The sequence below is a fragment of the Schistocerca cancellata genome, chromosome 3, assembly GCF_023864275.1.
Source record: "Schistocerca cancellata isolate TAMUIC-IGC-003103 chromosome 3, iqSchCanc2.1, whole genome shotgun sequence".
Taxonomy (NCBI): domain Eukaryota; kingdom Metazoa; phylum Arthropoda; class Insecta; order Orthoptera; family Acrididae; genus Schistocerca; species Schistocerca cancellata.
The window spans coordinates 576,721,417-576,744,634 of NC_064628.1; the positions used below are offsets into that span (position 1 = coordinate 576,721,417).

A 23,218-nucleotide genomic window follows, 5' to 3' on the forward strand; every position below is an offset into this window, starting at 1 on the left:
TACCTGTGCTTTGTGCGATGTGCCCATGCTGCTGCACCGTATCTACAGACAGAGAGGCATAAGCCCTGGTGTACCAGTTTTAGGGACTTCTTTTGCAGGCCCCACTCTGTTCTAGTAACCCTCAATAGCAAGCCTCAGATGGCACCTAGCTTTCTCTGGATGTTTTTCACATATCGTGTGAAAAGGAGTCTTTCATCAAGGGTTACACCCAGGTATGTGGCCTCTGAGACGAACTTTATGTTACCCCCCTCGAATGGGATTATTGGCGGTCTATTCCTGCCAAAACTGCCTTTGATGGTCATGGCTACTGTTTTATGTTTAGATATCCCTAGCTTGTTCTTTTTGGTCCATTCGCTTACCTCCTTTAGGGCCCGCATTGCTCTGTCTTCTACTTGTTTATGGCTCTGTCCCCTAACGATAATGGCTAGGTCATCAGCGTATGCCACTTTTGTCCATTGATAACCCTCGTTTTCGTTTACTATCTCGTCGAAGACAAGGTTCCGTAGGAATGGGCCACAAATGGAGCCTTGTGGGCATCCCTTGGTGACTGTCTTCTCTACACATCCAGCCCTGTTATTAACTATAACTGTTCTGTTCTTAAAATAGTCCACCATCAGATCATAGAGGTTACACGGGCACTGGATTTCTCTTAGGCGTCTCATGACACTAGGCCACCAGAGGTTGTTGAAGGCACCTGCTATGTCCACAAAGATAACCACTACATACTTTTCATCACATTGAACGTTGCTTAGGAGCTGCCTAATGGCCATTTCAGTTGAGGCACCTTTACGGAACCCAAATTGGTTTGGGGCCTTGAGCCCGAATTCGTCATACAACTTGTCAAGGCGATGTACAACTAGGCGTTCTAAGATCTTCGCTATGATAGGGAGCAGGCATATTGGGCGGTATGACTTTGGCTCATCCCTGGGTTTTTCTTCTGATTTGAGCAGAATACACACTTTACCCTTTTTCCACTCATCTGGGACCTTTCTTTCCTGCAGACAGCTGTTATATAGGTCTACCAGGAGATGTGGACTCGTGTGCCAGACCCTCTTTATTATTTTGTCGTCAATTTCATCTGGGCCTGTCGCTTTGCCTGGTTTACAGGCCTTTATAGCAGTCCCTATTTCCTCTGGCGTGAATTCGGGGTCTATGTAACTGTTTTCATAATCCTTGTTGGCCATCTTCACCACCTGCTGTTCGATAGTGTCCTCATCTGCATTGTCGTCAGGAAGCAGGCTCTGTAGCAATGACATTATAGTATCCTTCCATGTTATTGTTGTAGTCTGGTCTGTGACTTTTACATTACTCAGTACATTTTCTGTGCCGCGTTTTGGCCCGATTACTTTCTTCACTATGGCCCAGGGGTCATTCTGATCACATTCAGATACACACTTTTTCCAGGTCTTCTCTTTGGCTTGAACGATTTCTTTGTTGCCGGCCGCGGTGGTCTAGCGGTTCTAGACGCTCAGTCCGGAGCCGCGCGACTGCTACGGTCGCAGGTTCGAATCCTGCCTCGGGCATGGATGTGTGTGATGTCCTTAGGTTAGTTAGGTTTAATTAGTTCTAAGTTCTAGGGGACTGATGACCATAGATGTTAAGTCCCATAGTGCTCAGAGCCATTTGAACCATTTTTTTTATTTTTTTGTTATATGTTTTTCGTCCTGTTATAGTGCTGTTTTGCTTCTTCTGTAGCAGTGTGGTTGTTGCTTCTCTGTGCTCGCTGTAATGTACATCGTGCAAATATGGTGTCACGCCTCAAGTCAGCAAGAATTGCACTCCACCATGGAACTGGGTTCTGCACACGAGTTCGCTTTCTCATGGATCTGTTGCAGGATTCATAGATAGCTTCCTGCAGTATGGTAGCCATTCCATTTACACCGTTTGTCCCCTGTGGCCAGTTCTCTGTGGACTTGACAAGCTGTTTGTCAAAGATGGGCCACTTTGCAGAGTTTGTGTTATATGTCGCCAATTTCTCTGTCTCTCTCCTCCTTTGGGGTGCTTTGATTTTGTATGTTATAGCCCTGTGGTCACTTGATGTCCATTCCTCATGAATCATCCAGTTGCACAGGGCTCTGGCTGCTGGGGGAGTACAGATTGTCACATCGATGTTGCTTTGTCCATTTGGGCCACAGTATGTTGTGAGGTCTGACATTTCGTTCATCACTATTAGTCCTCTTTGTGCGATGAAGTCTTCAAGCATTCTGCCCGCTTCATCTGTCATGGAGCTATATCAGACTGGTGAGTTTGCATTCGAGTCCAGTCCTACTATGACTGGTTTCCCTTCTAGCTGATCCAGGAGAGTGTCTAATTTTTGCAGGAATTCGTCTACAGGTGCCCCATATTGGCAGTATATACTGGCTATGTACATTTCCCCCAAATTCTCCGTTAATGCTGGCGACAGCCATGTGAGTATTGCTGAAATTTGTCAGCTGCATAGCTGTTATCACTTGAGATCTGGTTGCTATTGCTGCCTTGGTGGACCATCTTTAGAGTTGTACATAAGTTGGAAGTCTGATGGATATCCATCTACCATATTATTGAGACAGTAGGGCTCTTGGATCAATAGCACATCTATGTTTTCCTCAAGGATTTGGTGCGCCAGTTGGTCTGGAACTATTCTTGCTCTTTGCCCATTTAACTGTAGTATTTTTATGTCTCTGCACTGTGTTCCTGTCTGCATTCTTCTTCCTCGTTGTGGCACTCCATTGTTGTTATTGTCCATAGTCAATTCTACTGTTTTGTATTGTCTTGATCCTAATGTATTCTGGGCATGTTTTATCAGTCACTGCGTGAGTATGCGGCTTCTTCGCACGCTTGTAGTTTGCACATTGGGCCTGTTGGTTCTTTTTTGTGCATTCTTTGAAAGTGTGTCCTGATTCTGAACAGTGGCCACAGGTAGTTTCTGCATTTTTACACTTTTCTGCTGTGTGTCCATGACCCCGTCATTTAAAGGATCTGCTTATATTGTTATAGTCCTGCACTTTGTGAGAGGTGCAATTTATGTAGACGCGACCTTGTTCAGATAGACTGTTCCACACCTTTGTTGTTACTTCCAGCACTAGGTTTGCCTCTTCCCTGTTTCTCGGACCAGTCTGAAACAGTACCTTGGTACCCTCCATAACCTCCTCCCTCTGAATGTTAACTCTTGCGAGGTTTCTCTCGTATAGTTCCATTTTCAATTCCTCCTCATTTGTGTTCCTCAGAACATCAAAGATTATTATCTTTGGATTTCTCTTCTTTGGATCTGAGACTGTTAATCCAGATTGTGTGACTTCACCACACTTCCTGATTTTATCAACATCCTGGTCATTAGGGACTTCGAGGACAATGCCATTTTCTCTGGTCTTCGTGCATCTTGATATGCAAACATCCTTCAGCGATGTTGAAATAAGGTTTCTTACAGTTTCTTCCACTTCCTTTCCAGTTTTCTGATAACTTTCTGCTGGCTTGATCATTAGCACTTTAGAATGTTGCGTTTATACGGGCTGTTGTTTAGGTGCTGGTTTTGCAGCTGCCTTGCTGGCATAGCTTTCGACCTCTCATGAAGCTTTTGTTTTCAGGGTCTTCACGCACCTTAACTCTGTTTTGGGTTCTAGGATCTCCATCTGATACTTCTTCACTATCTGCTCGTATTCAGATAGCTTCCCTAGAATGAATCTTTTTTGTCCATTGTTTATCTTGCTTGCGTCATTAAAAATGAAGGCTTCCATCTCTTCCCTGATGTGCACCATTTCCTGGAGATCTGAGCATCTTCCTGAGTCCTCCTTGTCTGTGGTGACCACAGAGTTTGCACCAGGTTCATTAGCTGCTCCGAGACTCTTTGCTGAGCCCCATTTTGGGACAGTTCCTCTGGTGTGCTCAGTCCTTTAGGCCGTGACATCGCTCGAGGGCGTTAATGGCTCGTAGACAAGTTGATTCTCACCGCCCAACACACTACCCTATCTGCTAAATATGTTGCCTAATCTATCATAGAATTACGAGATGTAACAAAAATTTTTGCACTTCTTTTTGCTACACACGTGACTTAAATTTATGTCATTTAGTTTCTCAGACTTATTTAGCAAGTGATGGAAAGCAAGTTCATATTAGAACAAGGGGAAGACTACACTATTAATGTATTACCTAATAAGATTTTAAGAGCTACTGTATCGGTAGAAAACTTGCAGTTTTCTGTCACTGCTCGCATGCACGCGCACGCTGGCTACTCAGCACACACAAGATTCCTTTTGAAACCTAAATGCCCAACCTACAGCACAAGAGACATCTTTAAACACTAAACACTGGTTTGAAATGAGAAGGAAGTAAGCTACAGAATGAAATTCACAATGGTTATCTGCTATCTGCTAAATATGTTGCCTAATCTATCATAGAATTACGAGATGTAACAAAAAAATTTTCACTGCTTTTTGCTACACTCGTGACTTAAATTTATGTCATTTAGTTTCTCAGACTTATTTAGCAAGTGATGGAAAGCAAGATCATATTTGAACAAGGGGAAGACTGCACTATCAATGTATTAGCTAATAAGATTTTGAGAGCTACTGTATCGGTAGAAAACTTGCAGTTTTCTGTCACTGCTCGTATGCACGCGCACGCTGGCTACTTAGCACACACAAGATTCCTTTTAAAACCTAAATGCCTAACCTACCACAAGAGACATCTTTAAACACTAAACACTGGTTTGAAATGAGAAGGAAGTAAGCTACAGAATGATATTCACAGTGGTTATTTGTAGCTTTGGTAACGGCATGAATTTTGCCGATTACTGTATCCACATTCCGGCAAGCTGCACGGTACACACGACATCACTTCCACAAGCCTTAATCCTAAACTAACACAACCAAAAACAGAAGTAACAACCTATCATCTAGGGGAGAATTTGTTTCTTAAATAGTGTCTTAAGAACATGGGTAGCGGAAGGAAAAATCGCATGCGCACGCCTCCCAGCCGAGCGGTACGCACTGCTCCACTATTTTAATATCAGTTACTAACGTTACAAGCCATTGGCAACGAGGAAGACAGTATGTGATGATAGAAGGATCTTACGTACTAGGAAAATATTTATTCATATACTATTGGTGAGTAAGCAGCGGCAGGTTGCCGATTTATGTGAACCCGCGTTTAGGCATGCGGGTACTATCGCTCACACGGGACAAAAGTGGCTGCTGTTCGGAAAGTGTGAGAGAGACCTAGCCTTTTCTCGCTGGGGATGGAGAGGGTAATAAATGGACTTCTAGACAGAGCACATGGCATTTACCTTCAACTTATTCCTATATTGGGTAACAAATTCTTAACCGCGAAAAGGACTGCGGACTGTGACAGAAAACAGAGGATATGTCTTAATCCATGGAAGGAAAGTACTTCTTAAACTGCTCCATTTGAGAGGGGATTGAGCTGGTTACACGGCCCTGATGCTCAGTTTTTTGCTCGAGAAGGCGCTGGCCCTATTTATACGAGTGACCAGACACAGCGCGGCAAGCGCGGCTGAACGGCAACGCGTGTGCGCGGCCGTAGGGAAAACCGATATAATTGCTAAATCTTGAAAAAGACACCCTAATTTTCCTACGTCGTCTGATGGAGCAAGAGGACGTTTACAAACCGGTGGGCTCGGATTTTTTCCTCCGCCCAGTTTTTGGGTGATTATCGGCAACTTCCGGTCGCCACGTGGTTACCACGTATTCTTCGCTACGATTGTCTGTAACTTTGAAACTAACAAGGGAAAACACAGTTTTTTAGGCACTATCTGATAGAGGAAAACCCCAAGAATACAGCCGTGTGCTTGGAAGCTAGCTAACCCCTTGCACTGGACGGATGGGAACGGATTTCTAAACACACGTGGAACGCGCGGCAGACAAAGGGCAGCTCACGACCTCCAAAAGAGAAGTCCCTGGGCACAGTGGACCATTTTACCGTGCATTATCAACTGAAATACGGTTATTGCGCCCCATCAGTCCCACTCAGGTGGAAAAATCCCCGAAATTTAGGTACGTCATGGGATTAGGAAAACATCGATATTTAGAAGAAAAACGGATAGAAATACCTATTGGATGATGCAGGTAATGCGTCAGCGACGTTGCACGAAGTAGTCTGCGTCGATGAAGCACTTCACAAACACCAAAAACTCCATAAATATGCCGAAAAACACGGAAATTTCGAATTTCGAAAATGTCACGATAACTCAAAAAAGGTTTGAGCGACGGCAAAAATAAAAATCTACACACGTTGTATGGTCACGACGCGAAGCTGTGTGCCAAATTTCAGCTCGTTCGCACACGTTTTTCCCACCCAAAACGCCGAAAGAACGGGAGCGCACACGAGGCTCGACCACACGCGACGAGGGACAGCTGGAATCTCGTTAATCCCTTCATGCATGTCACTAATTAGATGACGATGCATTTGGCTTCACTAAGGGAGTCACAGTTACTCCCGCCGTTTACCCTCACTTGCTTGAATTTCTTCACGTTGACATTCAGAGCACTGGGCAGAAATCACATTGCGTCAACACCTGCTAGGGCCATCGCAGTGCTTTGTTTTAATTAGACAGTCGGATTCCCCCAGTCCGTGCCAGTTCTGAGTTGATCGTTGAATGGTGGCCGAAGAGAATCCCGGAGGAGCACGCTAAGGCAGACACAGCATCGCAGGAAGGAAGATCCATTAGAGGTCAAGGCATGGGACCGACCTCAGATCCTGAAGCACCAGGGCGCAAACGCCGCGCAGGCGCGCGCATCCTGCACCGCCGGCCAGCACGAGGCCAACCAACGGCGAGAGCAGACTACGCCCGCGCTAAACGCCCGCACTTACCGGCACCCCTATGGCACTCACCTCGCCCAGGCCCGGCACGTTAGCGCCACTTCCCGACCAAGCCCGACACGCCCCGATCCTCAGAGCCAATCCTTATCCCAAAGTTACGGATCCAATTTGCTGACTTCCCTTACCTATATTATTCTATCGAGTAGAGGCTCTTCACCTTGGAGACCTGCTGCGGATATGCGTACGAACCGGCGCCACACCTCCACGTGGCCCTCTCCCGGATGTTCAAGGTCTGAGGGGAAGATCTTCGCGTTCCAAACCCTATCTCCCTGCTAGAGGATTCCACGGAACTCGAACGCTCATGCAGAAAAGAAAACTCTTCCCCGATCTCCCGACGGTGTCTCCGATTCCTTTTGGGTTACCACAACGAGCATCTCTAAAAGAGGGGCCTGACTTGTACCGGCTCCGCTGCCAGGTTCCGGAATAGGAACCGGATTCCCTTTTGCCCAGAGGGGGCCAGCACAAAGTGCATCATGCTATGATGGCCCCCATCATCATCGGATTTCTCCTAGGGCTTAGGATCGACTGACTCGTGTGCAACAGCTGTTCACACGAAACTCTTCTCTGCGTCATCCCTCCAGGGCCTCACTGGAGTATTTGCTACTATCACCAAGACCAGCTACTAGATGGTTCGATTAATCTTTTGCCCCTATACCCAGCTCCGACGATCGATTTGCACGTCAGAATTGCTACGGACCTCCATCAGGGTTTCCCCTGACTTCGTCCTGGCCAGGCATAGTTCACCATCTTTCGTGGCCCAACGTGTACCCTCTAGGTGCACCTCACCTCGCAATGAGGACGAGACGCCCCGGGAGTGTGGAGGCCGCCGCCCCGTGAACGGCGGGGAAGCCCCATCCTCCCTCGGCCCGCGCAAGGCGAGACCTTCACTTTCATTACGCCTTTAGGTTTCATACAGCCCAATGACTCATGCACATGTTAGACTCCTTGGTCCGTGTTTCAAGACGGGTCGTGAAATTGTCCAAAGCTGAAGCGCCAATGACAGCAGCGATTATTCTGCCCGAGAGCATCCCAAGCCAACAGTGGCGCAGGTCTGGGGCCGGGCCAGGTAGGTCTGCCATCCGGGAAGAACTGCGCGCACTTGCCGGGAACCCGAGCGCCCAAAGGGGCGAATCGACTCCTCCAGATATACTGCCGAGCAGCCAGCCAGGACACCAGGGCTCTGCCCAACAGACACGAAACTAGGCCTGCGGAAGGACAGGCTGCGCACCCAGGCCGTAGGCTGGCATGCAGCGGGTTGTGACGTCCTACTAGGGGAGAAGTGCGGCCCACCGCACACCGGAACAGCCCCACCCCGAGGCGAGTGAAAAGGCAACTGGACATGACCACGCCGTGGAAGGCTCCACGCGGGTGGCCAGCCCCATCTGCCGAGGGCGGAGGCTAGTGGCCTGATTGGCGTGAATCTCACCCGTTCGACCTTTCGGACTTCTCACGTTTACCCCAGAACGGTTTCACATACTTTTGAACTCTCTCTTCAAAGTTCTTTTCAACTTTCCCTCACGGTACTTGTTCGCTATCGGTCTCGTGGACATATTTAGTCTCAGGTGGAGTTTACCACCCACTTGGAGCTGCACTCTCAAGCAACCCGACTCGAAGGAGAGGTCACGCCGACGCTCGGATCGGCCGCTACGGCCTGGCACCCTCTACGGGCCGTGGCCTCATTCAAGTTGGACTTGGGCTCGGCGTGAGGCGTCGGAGTAGTGGACCCTCCCAAACACCACATGCCACGACAGGTGGCAGCCTGTGGGGTTCGGTGCTGGACTCTTCCCTGTTCGCTCGCCGCTACTAGGGGAATCCTTGATAGTTTCTTTTCCTCCGCTTAGTAATATGCTTAAATGCAGCGGGTAGTCTCGCCTGCTCTGAGGTCGTTGTACGAGGTGTTACACGCCACAGTGCCAGCCGTCTGTGCACGCTACCGAGAAAGTACCGGTATGCGAACCGCCTGGCGACGGGCGCGCATCGCAAGTTTGAGGAGACGCGGCCAGCCCCACAGGCGACCACGACACTCCCAGGTCTCCGAAGCGGGGAAAACGCCGCGCGCTTCAGTATACGTAGCCGACACTTAGCCAGACGTGGCCCGGGAACGGAATCGATAGACCGCAATGTGCGTTCGAAACGTCGATGTTCATGTGTCCTGCAGTTCACATGTCGACGCGCAATTTGCTGCGTTCTTCATCGACCCACGAGCCGAGTGATCCTCCGGCCTGGGTGATCTTTTTTTAGTTTCCACTGTCTCTTTCAAAACAGTTGCATAGGCGGGACTGAGGCGTTCGACGGCCCCTGGTCCGGTGTTTTCTCCAACGGCCTTACAGCCGATGGGCGTCGTACGGCTCCACACCAGAGCGGACAGGCACTCGGGCGAAAGTCATTCAAAACCGGCGCTAGGCGCCAGGTGCCGCAGGCCAGCCGCTCCAGAGCTTCAGCGCTCGTACCACACAACATTTCCGTTATATTTGAGAATCACACGGGGTTCCGCACGCGGCGCACGGCTGCTGCCGTACAGGTAGCGTGTTGCGCGACACGACACGCACATCGAAAGACATGCAGTCTAGTCGGTAATGATCCTTCCGCAGGTTCACCTACGGGTCCCTTGTTACGACTTTTACTTCCTCTAAATGATCAAGTTTGGTCATCTTTCCGGTAGCATCGACAACGACATGGTCGATGCCGCATACCAGTCTGAAGACCTCACTAAATCATTCAATCAGTAGTAGCGACAGGCGGTGTGTACAAAGGGCTCGGACGTAATCAACGCGAGCTTATGACTCGTGCTTACTGGGAATTCCTCGTTCATTGGGAACAATTGCAAGCCCCAATCCCTAGCACGAAGGAGATTCAGCGGGTTACCCCACCTTTCGGCCTAGGAAGACACGCTGATTCCTTCAGTGTAGCGCGCGTGCGGCCCAGAACATCTAAGGGCATCACAGACCTGTTATTGCTCAATCTTGTGTGGCTAGAAGCCACCTGTCCCTCTAAGAAGAAAAGTAATCGCTGACAGCACGAAGGATGTCACACGACTAGTTAGCAGGCTAGAGTCTCATTCGTTATCGGAAATAATCATACAAATCGCTCCACCAACTATGAATGGCCATGCACCACAACCCACCGAATCAAGAAAGAGCTATTAATCTGTCAATCTTTCCGGTGTCCGGGCCTGGTGAGGTTTCCTGTGTTGAATCAAATTAAGCCACAGGCTCCACTCCTGGTGGTGCCCTTCCGTCAATTCCTTTAAGCTTTGCAACCATACTTCACCCGGAACCCAAAAGTTTTGGTTTCCTGGAGGCTACCCGCTGAGTCATCGGAGGAACTGCGGAAGATCGCTGGCTGGCATCGTTTATAGTTAGAATTAGGGCGGTATCAGATCGCCTTCGAACCTCTAACTTTCATTCTTGATTAATGAAAACATACTTGGCAAATGCTTTCGCTTCTGTTCGTCTTGCAACGATCCAAGAATTTCACCTCTAACATCGCAATACGAATGCCCCCGCCTGTCCCTATTAATCATTACCTAGGGTTCTGAAAACCAACAAAATAGAACCGAGGTCCTATTCCATTATTCTATGGACACAGTATTCAGGCGGGCTTGCCTGTTTTAAGCACTATAATTTGTTCAAAGTAAACGTGCCAGCCCACCGAGACACTCAATAAAGAGCAGCATGGTAGGATTTCAATGGGGTCCGCCTCAGGACGCACAAGCACGCACGAGGCGGTCGCACGCCTTCGGCTCGTCCCACCGGCAGGACGTCCCACGATACATGCCAGTTAAACACTGACGGGCGGTGAACCAACAGCGTGGGAAACAAATCCAACTATGAGCTTTTTAACTGCAACAACTTTAATATACGCTATTGGAGCTGGAATTACCGCGGCTGCTGGCAGAAGACTTGTCCTCCAATAGATACTCGTTAATGGATTTAAAGTGTACTCATTCCGATTACGGGCCTCGGATGAGTCCCGTATCGTTATTTTTCGTCACTACCTGCCCATGCCGGGAGCGGGTAATTTGCGCTCCTGCTGCCTTCCTTGGATGTGGTAGTCGTTTCTCAGGCTCCCTCTCCGGAATCGAACCCTGATTCCCCGTTACCCGTTACAACCATGGCAGGCGCAGAACCTACCATCGACAGTTGATAAGGCAGACATTTGAAAGATGCGTCGCCAGTACGAGGACCGTGCGATCAGCCCAAAGTTATTCAGAGTCACCAAGGGAAAGGGACCGGACGAGCCAACCGATTGGTTTTGATCTAATAAAAGCGTCCCTTCCATCTCTGGTCAGGACTCTGCTTTTTTTTTTATAAAAAGAAATCTTTATTCAGTTCATTACAATTATGCATATTTAACCCACTACCTAAGTACATTAGTGGGTCCTAATAATGATACAAGGAATGCAGCTTTCTATTCTACACTACAGGCTATTTTATTATTATTACTGTAATCTTACCGCTATGTGGTTCTAATCTACTTCATCTACAAGGAAACTTAATGCTACCTGCAGCGTTACAGGTGTGCCAGTACTACTATAAACCTGATGGATGTTGGCCAGGCCCACTGAGCTAATCCCAGTGGGCATGCCCCTGGCACTGGGCTGGCCCTCAACTTGGTATCGCTGCAGTCTATTCTAAGGTCTTATCCTATCTTCTACTTCTAATCTCGATTACCTAAGTCATGATTGGTGCGTGTTCCAATCCGGTGTTTTTGTGCCCCCCTCCCTCCTAGTCCAGGGCAAGGCGGATTCCAGCCGTGAAGTGGCTGGCCAAGTCCCTACCCTGCGGTACAGGAAGGGTGCACGAAGTCTAAGTCGGTGAAAGAATTTTTTGCTTTTAGTGGTTGTCCCTTAAAAAGTTCTTAAGGTTTTTTTTTATATTTCATCTGTGAGTTTGTTTACGATGTTGAAAGTGTTGTCGTGCCTTAGTAAGTGGTACGTGTCATTGAGTGGTAGCTGTTGTCTTAGGTCATGGGCTACGTCATCAAAGAGGTGGCACTCATACACCACATGTTCTGGGGTGCCTTGCACAGCACCACAGTCACACGCGGGTGTAGCCTGCTTCCCAAACTGACATAAATAAGTTCGATATGGTCCATGTCCAGTAAGAAAGTGCAGCTTTCCCCTCGTAGGCGAGAAAAATGTAAGTTTTATCCGTTCTTCTATATCCGGTAGCAGCTCATAAGTTCTGCATTCCGTATCCTCGTTGTTCCACTGTTCCTGCCACAGTTCGATCCCCCTCTTTTTGATGGCGCTCTTATCCCCAGCATGAACCCCAAGTATCTCCGTTATTTTGTTCCTGTTCTCCTCCTTCGTCCAGTACCAGGCGGCCTGCTCTCTAATTTTTATATCCAGTGGTCAGATCCCCACTAGCGCTAAAAGCGCTCCCCCAGGTGTTGCCCTGTAGGCCCCTGCTGAACGTAGGAGCATGTTCCGCTGCACTCTTCTTATGGCCATGGCAGGCATGACCCTCGTGAGTCTGTGTGCCCAGACCCCTGATCCGTATCCTACTATTGAGGTCAAGATGCTATTATGATATAATTTGATTAGGTTGGGAGGTAGGTGAAATCGTTTGTGACCAATTCCTATGAGATTGATGAGTAAAACCAAGGACTTTTGAGATACGGTATCAATGTGCGATGCAAAGTTGCACCTCTCACCAATGATTACACCTAGATATCGGGCCTCGCGTCGCCGAAGAACTGGCGAGCCATTAGTTCTTACAGTGGGGTTTCTGACCAGTTGGCCTTTGAGAAGCAGATATGTGGATTTACTGGGCGCAATCGTCATTTCGGTTTTATGACACCATGATGTGAGTATAGTTATGGCTCTCTCCACTTTGGGCTCTAAGTCCTCGCGGCTTCGGCCGCCAACCAACAGGAGGAGGTCGTCTGCATATGCTATGACCTATAGCACATCGTCACTGTTCTTCAGGTGTTCCAGTAATGGCTCCATGTTGATGTCCCAAAAGAGAAGTCCTAGGACAGAGCCTTCAGGACATCCTTTGGTCACAGTCTTCCTGACTATGCCGCTAGGGGCCGATAGCCAGACCTCCCTATCTGCACAATAGCTCCTCAGACAGCCATAAAGTAGCCCTGAACAGTTCTTCTCCCGCAAGCAGGAAAAGAGTGAGGGCCACCAAAGGTTGTCGAAGGTGCCACTGATGTCCACCATGATGCCGACGATATACTTGCGCGGGGTGGAGCCACAGACCACTGCGGCCAGGGTGATAGCGTCAGACGCAGAACGCCCAGACCGAAAACCGAATTGTCTGTCACTCATCCCACACAGCATGCGGTGTGCTGTCAGTCTATTTGCCAGTAGCCTCTCAAAAAGTTTGCCCAGTATGTCTGGCAAGCAGATGGGTCTGTAAGACTTAATTTCGGTAGGATCTTTATCTGGACCCTTTTTGATGATAATTACGTTTGCTTTTTTCCAGATTGCTGGGAATTTCCCGAGTCTCAGGCACCCGTATAACTTAGTGAGAGGAGCTATGAGCTGGAGGGCAAGGATTTGCACTCCCTCCGCAGTAATGCTGTCCGAGCCAGGAGCTTTTCCCCTCTTGAGGGCCTTGATCTGGGCAGCAACCTCTTCTTCAGAGAAGGGATAGGTTCTGATATTATTGTTATATGCCCTTGAGTCTTCTCTCCTTATTCGTTTCTGTTCTTCTGTTTCATTTTCCTCCACATCGTCAGGTAACAGGACCCGAAGGAGGGCCTCAGCAGTTTCCTGCCATGTGCCTGTCATTCGGTCCTCATTCCTGACGGTGGATAGCACCATGGGTGATCTTATTTTTTCCCGTTCCAGTTTGTACGGGACACCCCAAGGGTCTGTAGCCAATTGACTTTTCACGTAATTTTCCCAACTTCTGAACCTTACTGCCCTAAGCTCCTGCTGAAATTATTCCTTGTTTTCTCTGTAGATCTGTAGCCATCTTTGCTTTTCTCCCCAGACGACGCTCCACTGATAGTACCTCCTTGCCTTCCTTACAGCCTGGCGCATCTGTCCTAATTCGACCGACCATGGTGTGGGGGTGGCTGCGACGGCTCTCCTCCTGGTTGGTACAGCAGCTCGCACTGCCCTGGTGATCGCTTGTACCAGTTCTTCGGCGTACTCTTCCACGTTTTCGTCACCCTCCAGCAATGCAGGGATGTTGCACTCTTCTGCGACACGGTCCCAGTTGGTGTTGTTGTAATTGAGCTGCAGCTCTCACCCCATGTCCCAGTGACGCTCCCTTTCCCCAATGGTAAAGGTGATTAAGTTATGATCACTGGTGGTTGCTCTATCCCACACTTTCAAGTTAGTGACCTTTCTAATGAGGTTTGGTGTTACTAACGTAACATCAATATTTATGCCTCCTCCCCCACCACCAGAATAGGTGGGGGGGGGGGGTTCCCTTGTTAGATGGCAACCACCAGTTGCAATGCCATGATTGTCTCCTCAGCCTTTAGCCCCCGATCATTGTGTGCGCCACTGAACCATAGGGGGGACTTTGCATTTATATCTGCCGTCACGAGCATCCTGCGTCCCTGCAATGCCGTGGCAGCTTGTGTAAGTGTCTCCAAAAATTCGTCTATTTCTCTTCCGTATTGAAAATAATGGTTGGAGATGTATAGCACTCCTGTGGGTGTTTGCAGTTCCACGACATTGCAGTGATCTCCAGAAAATTGCGCAAGGACTGTGGCTCTAAATGTTCTGTTGATAATTACCACTGCAGCTTTTGGCTCTATGTCAGAGTGTATTACTTGCCAGTTGGCAGCCATGAATGGGATCCGCCCCACTTGGGAGTACGGTTCCTGCAAACAGAGTACATCTAGACTCTTCTCTTCCACCACCCTCCGGAGTTCCTGCAAGACTAGTTTGCTGTTATGGGCGTTGATCTGACCCACTTTTAGTTGGCTCACGTGGGAAGTAGGTATGAATGTGTGATTCTGGCCAATTTTTGGACCAGTCGTGGGCTACCCTGCCATTTGCTATTACTGATTGATAGTATAATTCATCTATGTCGAATTTTTCATTTCTTCTATCAAAAACCTTTTTGACTAGATCTCGCAGGGCTCTGAATTCGGTGGGGAGATTCATTGTCTTAAGCTGGATTCTGTCCACAGCCACCATTACTGGAAAGGTGACGTCCCTCCCGTACTCGTGGCCGACACGTACCACATCTCTCAGAGCGGTAGTGAGGATTGCCGGCTCCTCTAATCTTGATAGTTGCAATGCATGCTCCTGGTTGGGGTATATTTGTGAGGGATCAATTCCCATTCCTCTGTGAGATGGTGGGTATGAGGATGGGTTTGTGCTGCTCACTTCAATACATTGGACATGTTCGGTTGTTTCTGATTCTTTGCAATGAGATTGTGAACTCCCAAGTACAGGATGCCTGTGTGGTCGAGAATGCTCTTGGTTCGACCTAGGTCCCCAGCAGGGAGGAGAAGGAGCGTCTTCTTCACATGGGTCAGTTTGTATGCAAACGTCTCTCATTGTTATTGTCAAAGATCGTGATTGCGTTATTTTTTGAATAAATTCTCTGAATTTATTCGCCCACAGAGCGTCCCTCAGCCTCTTGCTTGGGGATTTCCTTTTTGGCTTCCTGCGTTCAAGTATGGCCTCAGCCATAGTCAGTTCGAGAAATTAGTCTTTGCTCTAGCATCCTGTACGTTGGGCAGTTCCTACCAGTGGTATTACAGGGTTTTCTTCCTCTTTTAGTGAATGCAATGCAGGTTGCGTTCTTATTGCAATTTTTTCTTGTGTGGTCCTCTGCCCCACACCTGGAGCAGGCCGGCTTCCTATCACAATGTTTATGGACATGGACCAGATCGCCACAGTTGTGGCATCGGGGGACTACTAAGTAATCTCTAACATTGATTGAATGAAATCCGATGTATATTTTCCCCATAGTGGTAAGCTTATGCCACATCTTGCCGGGAACCTCGGTGACGTGATGGACAACATCGCGTTCCCGAGGTCCCGTTTTGAAACGCAGTTTGAATTCATTTTTAAGCGTTTCCCAATCAACGTCTTCAAAGTTTTGGTTGTACATAGTTTCATAAATGTTACTTTCTGTTAAAGCCACAGGTACATCATACAATATCACCAACGGATTTCTTTTCTTGGGTGGTTCACATCTGATAGCCTTGTTTAATGTAGAGTTGTTCAGTATTTTGTCCCTGTCTCCCTCGGTGGCAAGATCTACAACTACTACATTTTTTGTGGCTTTTACCTTATTAATTTTGATTTTGTCTCTTGCCGGGTAGATTGTGATTGTAAAGATCTCTTGCACCTTTTTAATGGTCTGACCAGGCAGGGGTCTTAGAAAGACTGCCGTATCTGGTTTTTTAGAGATCTTAGCAATTGTCTCTTTTGTTGTTTGAGCCTTTGTGGCGGCTTGCGCCACCACTCTGGCCCATGTCTTGACTGGCTGTTGTCTTAGTCTGGCATTTTCTTTTTCCAGCTCCTCGAGATGCCCCTGAAGCTTCGCTTTGCTAATAGCCCAGACAGCAAGCTCATTCTTTATTGCCAGTACCGCAGCCTGGCTTATTTTCCCGTCCTTTATGCTGGAGTCTAGGATCTGACTAATTCGACAATGTCTGTCGTACACATTTTCATCGCCATGTCCCATTTCCTCCTGTAAGGTAGGGACAGTAGACATACTCGCCCTCAAAGTCGCACACAAATCACTCGTCTCTTCGTCAGCCATGTTGATTGATGAGTGAAAAAAGTTGGGAGTCCGTCTCTTGCCCCGGACCGGTTCCTCTGGCATGTGGAGGGACTGTTGCAGCTCGCCCACCGGCCTCGCCCCTAGGCCAAGGGCACTCTTCGAACTGCAGGGTTCAGCGCGCCGTTGCCAGCGCACTGGTCCCCTTCGGTCGCTCCGTCATCATCGATTTCACCTGACCCTTCTCGGCAAGTACACCCTGCACTCCAGAGAGGCGGATGCACCTCTCGCCCTTCGCCGCTTACTACCCCGAGCTTCCACCTCTCGGCCAAGGACCCACTCCTACTCAGGTGGTGGGTCGGTCGCCTAGTCGTTCAGCGGTCTGGACCCATCTAACCTAGCCCAGGCGATGTCACCACCTCCTGGGTTTGGCAGAACACGCCCCGGTTACCCAGGGGCGCGGCGAAGAACCCTTGCCGAGTCGCGCTGTGATTCCACGCCGACAAACGAGGTCTCTGGCATGCAGAGCACCTGATGGTCTGTATCCTGCGAACAGAGAGGGACTGGTGTTCGGTCCCTTGACACAGCTTCCCCTGTGCCACACACCCTTCACTTTTGCATCGGGTTGGATAGCAGGTCTCTCTTTTGTCGCAAGGCTGAATACCGAGCTTAACATCCAGCACCACGGGAAGGCGGAAACAGCCACTTGCGAAGGAGAGGATATGAGAGCCGCATAACTTCCCCGAGTGAGGACTGCCGCGGCACACCCGACTGGAAGCGATACGCCCCAGTGCGAGCTCCCGTGCCTTACGGCGCACGGGCAACGGGCAGGCCCGCGCCGAAACGCGCCATCAAGCGACTGACCTCACGCCAGACTCGGGACTCTTATTGCATGTATTAGCTATATAATTATCACAGTTATCCAAGTAACGTGGGTACGATCTAAGGAACCATAACTGATTTAATGAGCCATTCGCGGTTTCACCTTAATGCAGCTTGTACTGAGACATGCATGGCTTAATCTTTGAGACAAGCATATGACTACTGGCAGGATCAACCAGGGAGCTGCGTGAACTAGAGCTGAGCAGCCAGCCGCCCGGGAGTGTGTCCCGGGGGCCCGCACGAACATGCAAGCGTCCGCTCAATTATTCTGCAAACAGCAGGAGGCTGAGCTCCCCTGCACGATACACCTCGAAACCCTCTCAGGTCCTGGCGGCGCGCAGCGCCGTCCTAAGTACTTGGTCAGGTTCGAGAGAGGCGAAATCGCCCGGAGTTAGGCGAATAGACGCTCTCAGTGCGACCACCCGTGCTCCCAGCTGAGCTTGCTGCTGCCGACAGAGGCCCGGGAGCGTGCTGTCGTGGCGTTGCCGGCGGGAGACAACACGCGGCCTCCAACGGTGACCGGGCAGCTCCAACGCCAGCGCCACAGAAGGGCAAAGCCCCACTTGGATGCCAAAGCGCACTCTCCCAGCGCAGCGCACGCGCCAACACGTCCGCACAGCTGCGATGCAAACCACCAGCTAGAACCACTGGGGCAACCGAGCAGCAGACGGCGTCGCGGCGCCGAATGCCGGGCGGCGGCGCATCCTCAACGCACACAGTAATCAATCGGACCAACACACTGCAGATATCCACCGCGCTTCGCACCGGGCCCGCGAGGACCGACTTTGGCCGCCTGCCGCGTCCGTCGGCCGGCGCGCCTGCCACTGGGCGCCCCCACCAGCCGGCTGTAGCGCGTGCGCCCACGCCGGGCGGTCCCCCCTCACCGGCCGGGGACAGTCCCACCCAGCCACTGTCGCGTTTCGCTTCATACCCACATGCCTATTCACGTTTGTGGGTATGACGGGAATCGCTGAAACAACCGGTTAGTAGCTGTACCGATCGTAGCTATCACTGATTCACCTCCAGCGTGAACAACCGCTCAACAACGGATTTCCAGGTCGTTTACGTATCTTCGGCAGCAAACGTAGACGTCCATCGCCATTTGCGAATTCAACGATTCTTGCATGCCTGTATGTTATGTGTCACGACACGCTACATCAGCCAACAAACACGCAGCGAAGTGTGCACGATGAGAGAACACGTGGAAGGTGGCCCGCGTACGTATGCCATGTCCATTGCGCGACTGACTGTCAACTGGCCTCTGTAGCGTGTCGCAGATGTGGAACGCGGTGCACCATGGTATCACACATGTGCCACTGTGTATCATTCAGTACATAACGACCGATGTTCAGTACAGTGTGTGGGTTAGGCATACGACATCAGCGGACAGTGGACACAGGCCTTACCACGACGTACACTGATTGCATCGGCATACGAATGCCAGTGAACAGCTGCGAAGCTCATTGAACACGCAAACTCCTGACTGACCAGCTTGAGAAGACAGGAGGGCGATATATGTCCAGCTGCAGTACGTATTACAGTGGACAGTGTGAGCATCTGCAAAGTAATCAACACTCGCAAGGTGTTGATGGTAGCGAACTATGTTGGAGGGTTGCTGTTAGGCAACACTACATTAACGATTCGTATTACAATTACAGGGCAGGTTAAGGCACAACGTGGGTTAGGTTAAGGCACTACGTGGGTTAGGTTAAGGCACAACTTGGGTTAGGTTAAGGCACAACTTAGGTTAGGTTAAGGCACATCTTCGGTTAGGTTAAGGGACATCTTGGGTTAGGTTAAGGGACATTTTTGGTTAGGTTAATGAACATCTTGGGTTAGGTTAAGGGACATCTTGGGGTAACGGTCAGTGTATGGGGCTAGGGTTCGTTGATAGTAAGGACAGCTGGTGGGTGCCTCAAGAACCGCCAGATACGTCCAGTCAGGATGCACGATTGGCTGATGTAAGGTGGTGCATCAGTTCGATGCCTTTACCAGGGGAGTGGCAGACCTGTTTTTCATTCTTGGTATTGTTTGTCTCGTGGGACAAGGTATTGTGGTGACGCTGGGTGCACCAATGTGGAGGACATGTGTGGGTGTTGTTGGCTGATCTGAGCAATGTTGCTTGTGGGCGGAGTGGGACGTTCTGTCTTATTAGTGGACATCACGTTCTGGTTGTCATAGTTTGGATGGTGTTAAGTGGCGGAAAGGATGCACTGCATGTTGTTCCATGGTGGTGCTTTAGTGTTGTGGCTGTGTCTGTTACAGGCAGAGTGTACTGTGTGATAGAGTGTCTGGGTGAAGAGGTGTTCACATTGTGTGCACCAACTTAGAGCATGTATAGGGACATTCTTCTTCATTTTTTTTTCATTTAACTTACAGAGGAACCCACCGTCTAGTAGCTATGGTGGATTGTACTGCTACTACAATATGTAGCGTTAGTGGCGCTCATGATCTCTTAGCCGGTGTGAGAACTTCTAGATGGCCGTAAAAGTTCTTACACCATTGCCCGTCCCTAGCCACGTGGAGGCGGACCAGATTTCTTGCTCGATGTGCCACTAACCTTCCTCTGTTTATTATTCCCTTTTTTTGTTGATATTGTTAATACAAAGAAACTCTAAAAACAATTTAGAAAATTTGAGATTTAAGAAATATATAAAATCAAAGAAGAGTAAAATTAACATGAGATATTTATGAACTTAGGATCTACTTCTTTAGCAGATGGACAAAAACAAAAATGACTAAAAACAGCAAGCTCTGATTCCATGGATAGCCACACCCACATGAGGGCTCGGCAAATCCTCGAGCCTGTCATAGTGGACGTGGCTTTTGTACATTCGAGCCTCTATATGTTCATTACTCTATGCAAACAAGAAGCATACTACCATGTTCATGATAAATGTGCACTAATATATAATCTTAGGAGTACATTACATTTGTTACCAATCATCACATTAACATTAATTACGAAAACAGGAACAATTTTAAATCATCACATTAACATTAGTTACGAAAACAGGAACAATTTCAAACAATACATAGTAGTTATACAATTATATGAATTATATACATTAACACCCAAGTGCGAGGGCTCGGAATTGAATTCGTGCCAGTCACTCTTGGGATGCTAGAACCTTCATTCCATGTCCTCATTCACAACTGCATCTGTGTCTGAGTGTGAATTTGAGTCTGTGTCAGTGTCACTCCATTGGTGCTGCCTAACCTGTGCACCCAGTCTGACCCGTGCGTAAGGCCGATCCTCCCTAAACTGTTGATGGAGTACATTTGAAATATCGTTGCTTAAATTAGTCAGCCTCACCCACTCATCCTGCTGTCTTATTAAATTATATAAGTCCTCACTCACAGTTGGTTGTGAAGTCCTTGAAAGCCTATGACAGTGTAGGACGACGTGTTCCGGTGTACCACACACACATACATCTGTCTCTCTTAATCCCACTCGTTGTAAATGCACAGGATATGGTCCATGACCCGTCAGGAAATGGACCATTTCGCGCGTAGGATCACAGTGTCACAATCTTAATCTCTCACGTACATCAGGAAAAAAGTTGTACACTCGTCGTCCTATGTCTGTCGCTTCCCATTCAGACTGCCATGTCTGTAGCTTCCAGTCTTTTAAATCCTTCATGTTCCTTAGATTTTGCCCTGTAATATCTCTCACCTTCCCTTCTTCCCCTCTCCTCAACCAGTAGGCTGCCGCACGTTCCCTGATGGTAAGATCAATTGGGCATACACCTAGTACAACACACAAGGCTTCGATGGAAGTGGTATTGAACGCCCCTGACAATCGGAGCAGAACGCTCCGTTCGCCTCGCCTAACTATGTTTACGTGAGTACCTAGGTGCAGCCGATGTGCCCAGACACTAGCTGCAAAACATGTAATTGATTCAAATAGAGCAGTGTGATACGCTCTCATAACGTTCAGCGGCAGCCTGAAGGAGGCACTGTTCAGTCTCGCCACTTTATGCATAATACTCAATCCTTTTTCCGTCATTGTTCTTGCATGTGGTATGAAAGACTGCTTCTCATCCAAATGAAGCCCTAAATACCGCGTTATCTCTTGTCGTTTCAGTGACACGTCATTCAGTTAAATAATTGAGTTGCGTAGCAGCTGATCCTTTAGGAGCATATACACAGTCTTACTCGCCGCCACAGTCATTTTGTTTTTCTTACACAAATCAGTAATGTCACGAAGCAAGTCAGAAGTCATAGGCTCTAGTTGTTTCCAAGAGTTGGTGATACTAACACCATTAGGTCGTCAGCATAAGCAACAACTCCTGAAGCCCTGCTATCCTTATCTATCATGTCCAGCAGTGGTTCAATTACAATGTCCCAGAAAATGGGACCACAGATGGAGCCTTGAGGGCAACCCTTAGATATTCTTTTGACAACTGTTTGATTTCCTGCCTCCATTCTACTGTCCTATGTCTACAGTAATCAAGAAAGTTTGTGTACAATGCAGTTGGAATTTGCAAGTCCCGCAATCTTGCGAACAGGGCAGGCCACCAGAGATTGTCAAAGGCGCCTGAGATGTCTATGAACACTGCCAGAACATAACTGTAGTCCGTATTCTTGGTAATATCGATTGCCCTGTTAATTGCGTCTTCAATAGATTTCTTAGGGCGAAAGCCAAACTGATGGGGTGATAGGCCCCTCAGCTGCCGGTGAGTCTGAAGTCTATCACACAGTAGTCTCTCCTGCAATTTGCCTAAAATGTTTAGTAGGCAGATTGGCCTGTATGTCTTGGCATCTGTCGGATCTTTATCCTCCGATTTTTTAATAATTATGACACTAGCCGACTTCCAGGTGGCCGGAACTCTACCCTCCAGTAGGCATTCGTTAAACAATTTTGTCAGGTACGGAACGATGAGAGGGGCAGCAGCCTTCACGGTCTCAGCATGCACACCAAGTTTTGAATTGCCAAAGCAACCTCTTCCTGCGCAAACGGAATGACAGCTAGGTCGTTGACGTGTTCTTCACCAATTTGCCTGCGAAGATCACGATGGTAAACGCCATCTTCAATTACATCATCGTCAGGAAGTAGCCTATGCAAGAGAAATTATGCCGTACGGCGCCATCCATCCGTCATGCGTCCATCTGCCTGCCGCAGTGTTGACATAATCAGAGGTGATTTGACCCATTCTGTTTGCACTCTGTATGGCTCGCCCCAGATGTCTTTAGACAGATTTGTCTTGGCAAACTTGTCCCAATGAACCTGTCTTGTCTTCTGCAGTTCATCTTTGTACCTATTTTTGGCAGCCAAATACAGTTGCAGCGTTATATGCCTCTCATTATATGTCTTTGCTAGTTGGTAATATCGTCTATCATCTCGAGCTTTCTTCCTTAGTGTTGTCAGCTGTCGGGACCAGGGGAAACGAGATTATCTTCCTGCACTCACAGACGGAATGGCCATAACCTGAGCCTTTTGCAGCACATGTACCAAGAAGTGAGCTCTAAAATCCCCACTCCCTTGTACTTCATTAATGTTAAAACTGTCTATTACATTAAACAAGGTCTCCAGGTTAACCTTCTCAAACAGCAATCGTGGGTGACATGATGAATCTGCCTGTACATTTGAGCGATAAGAGTTATCCACCTCTATTATTATCATATTAGGGTCACTTTGTGAAGCACCATCGCAAATCCGCCAGGTCACGACATGGGGATAAGCTAGTTCATTCGCAAGCGATGTATGTATATTACTAGTGCCACCAGCATGGCCCCTATATGTGGGTCCATGTCCTTCCTTATTCAATACTACCAGCTGACACTCATTGACAAGATTATTCACTAGAAGCCCCCTTGTATCTGTCCTGTCTGCATGCCACAATGTGGATTTAGCGTTTATATCTGCC

At 48.6% G+C, this 23,218-nt stretch overlaps 1 long non-coding RNA gene and 1 other non-coding gene across 2 annotated transcripts in view; one reads left to right on the forward strand and one right to left on the reverse strand.

The window, feature by feature from the left end:
• The window catches only part of LOC126175429 (uncharacterized), a 166,899-nt gene that overhangs the window by 18,120 nt on the left and 125,561 nt on the right, over window positions 1-23,218 (forward strand). The gene's annotated exons all lie outside the window — the stretch shown is intronic.
• LOC126178462 (5.8S ribosomal RNA) lies at window positions 8,888-9,042 on the reverse strand. Its single transcript, XR_007536363.1, has one exon. It is a non-coding gene; the product is annotated as a 5.8S ribosomal RNA (ribosomal RNA).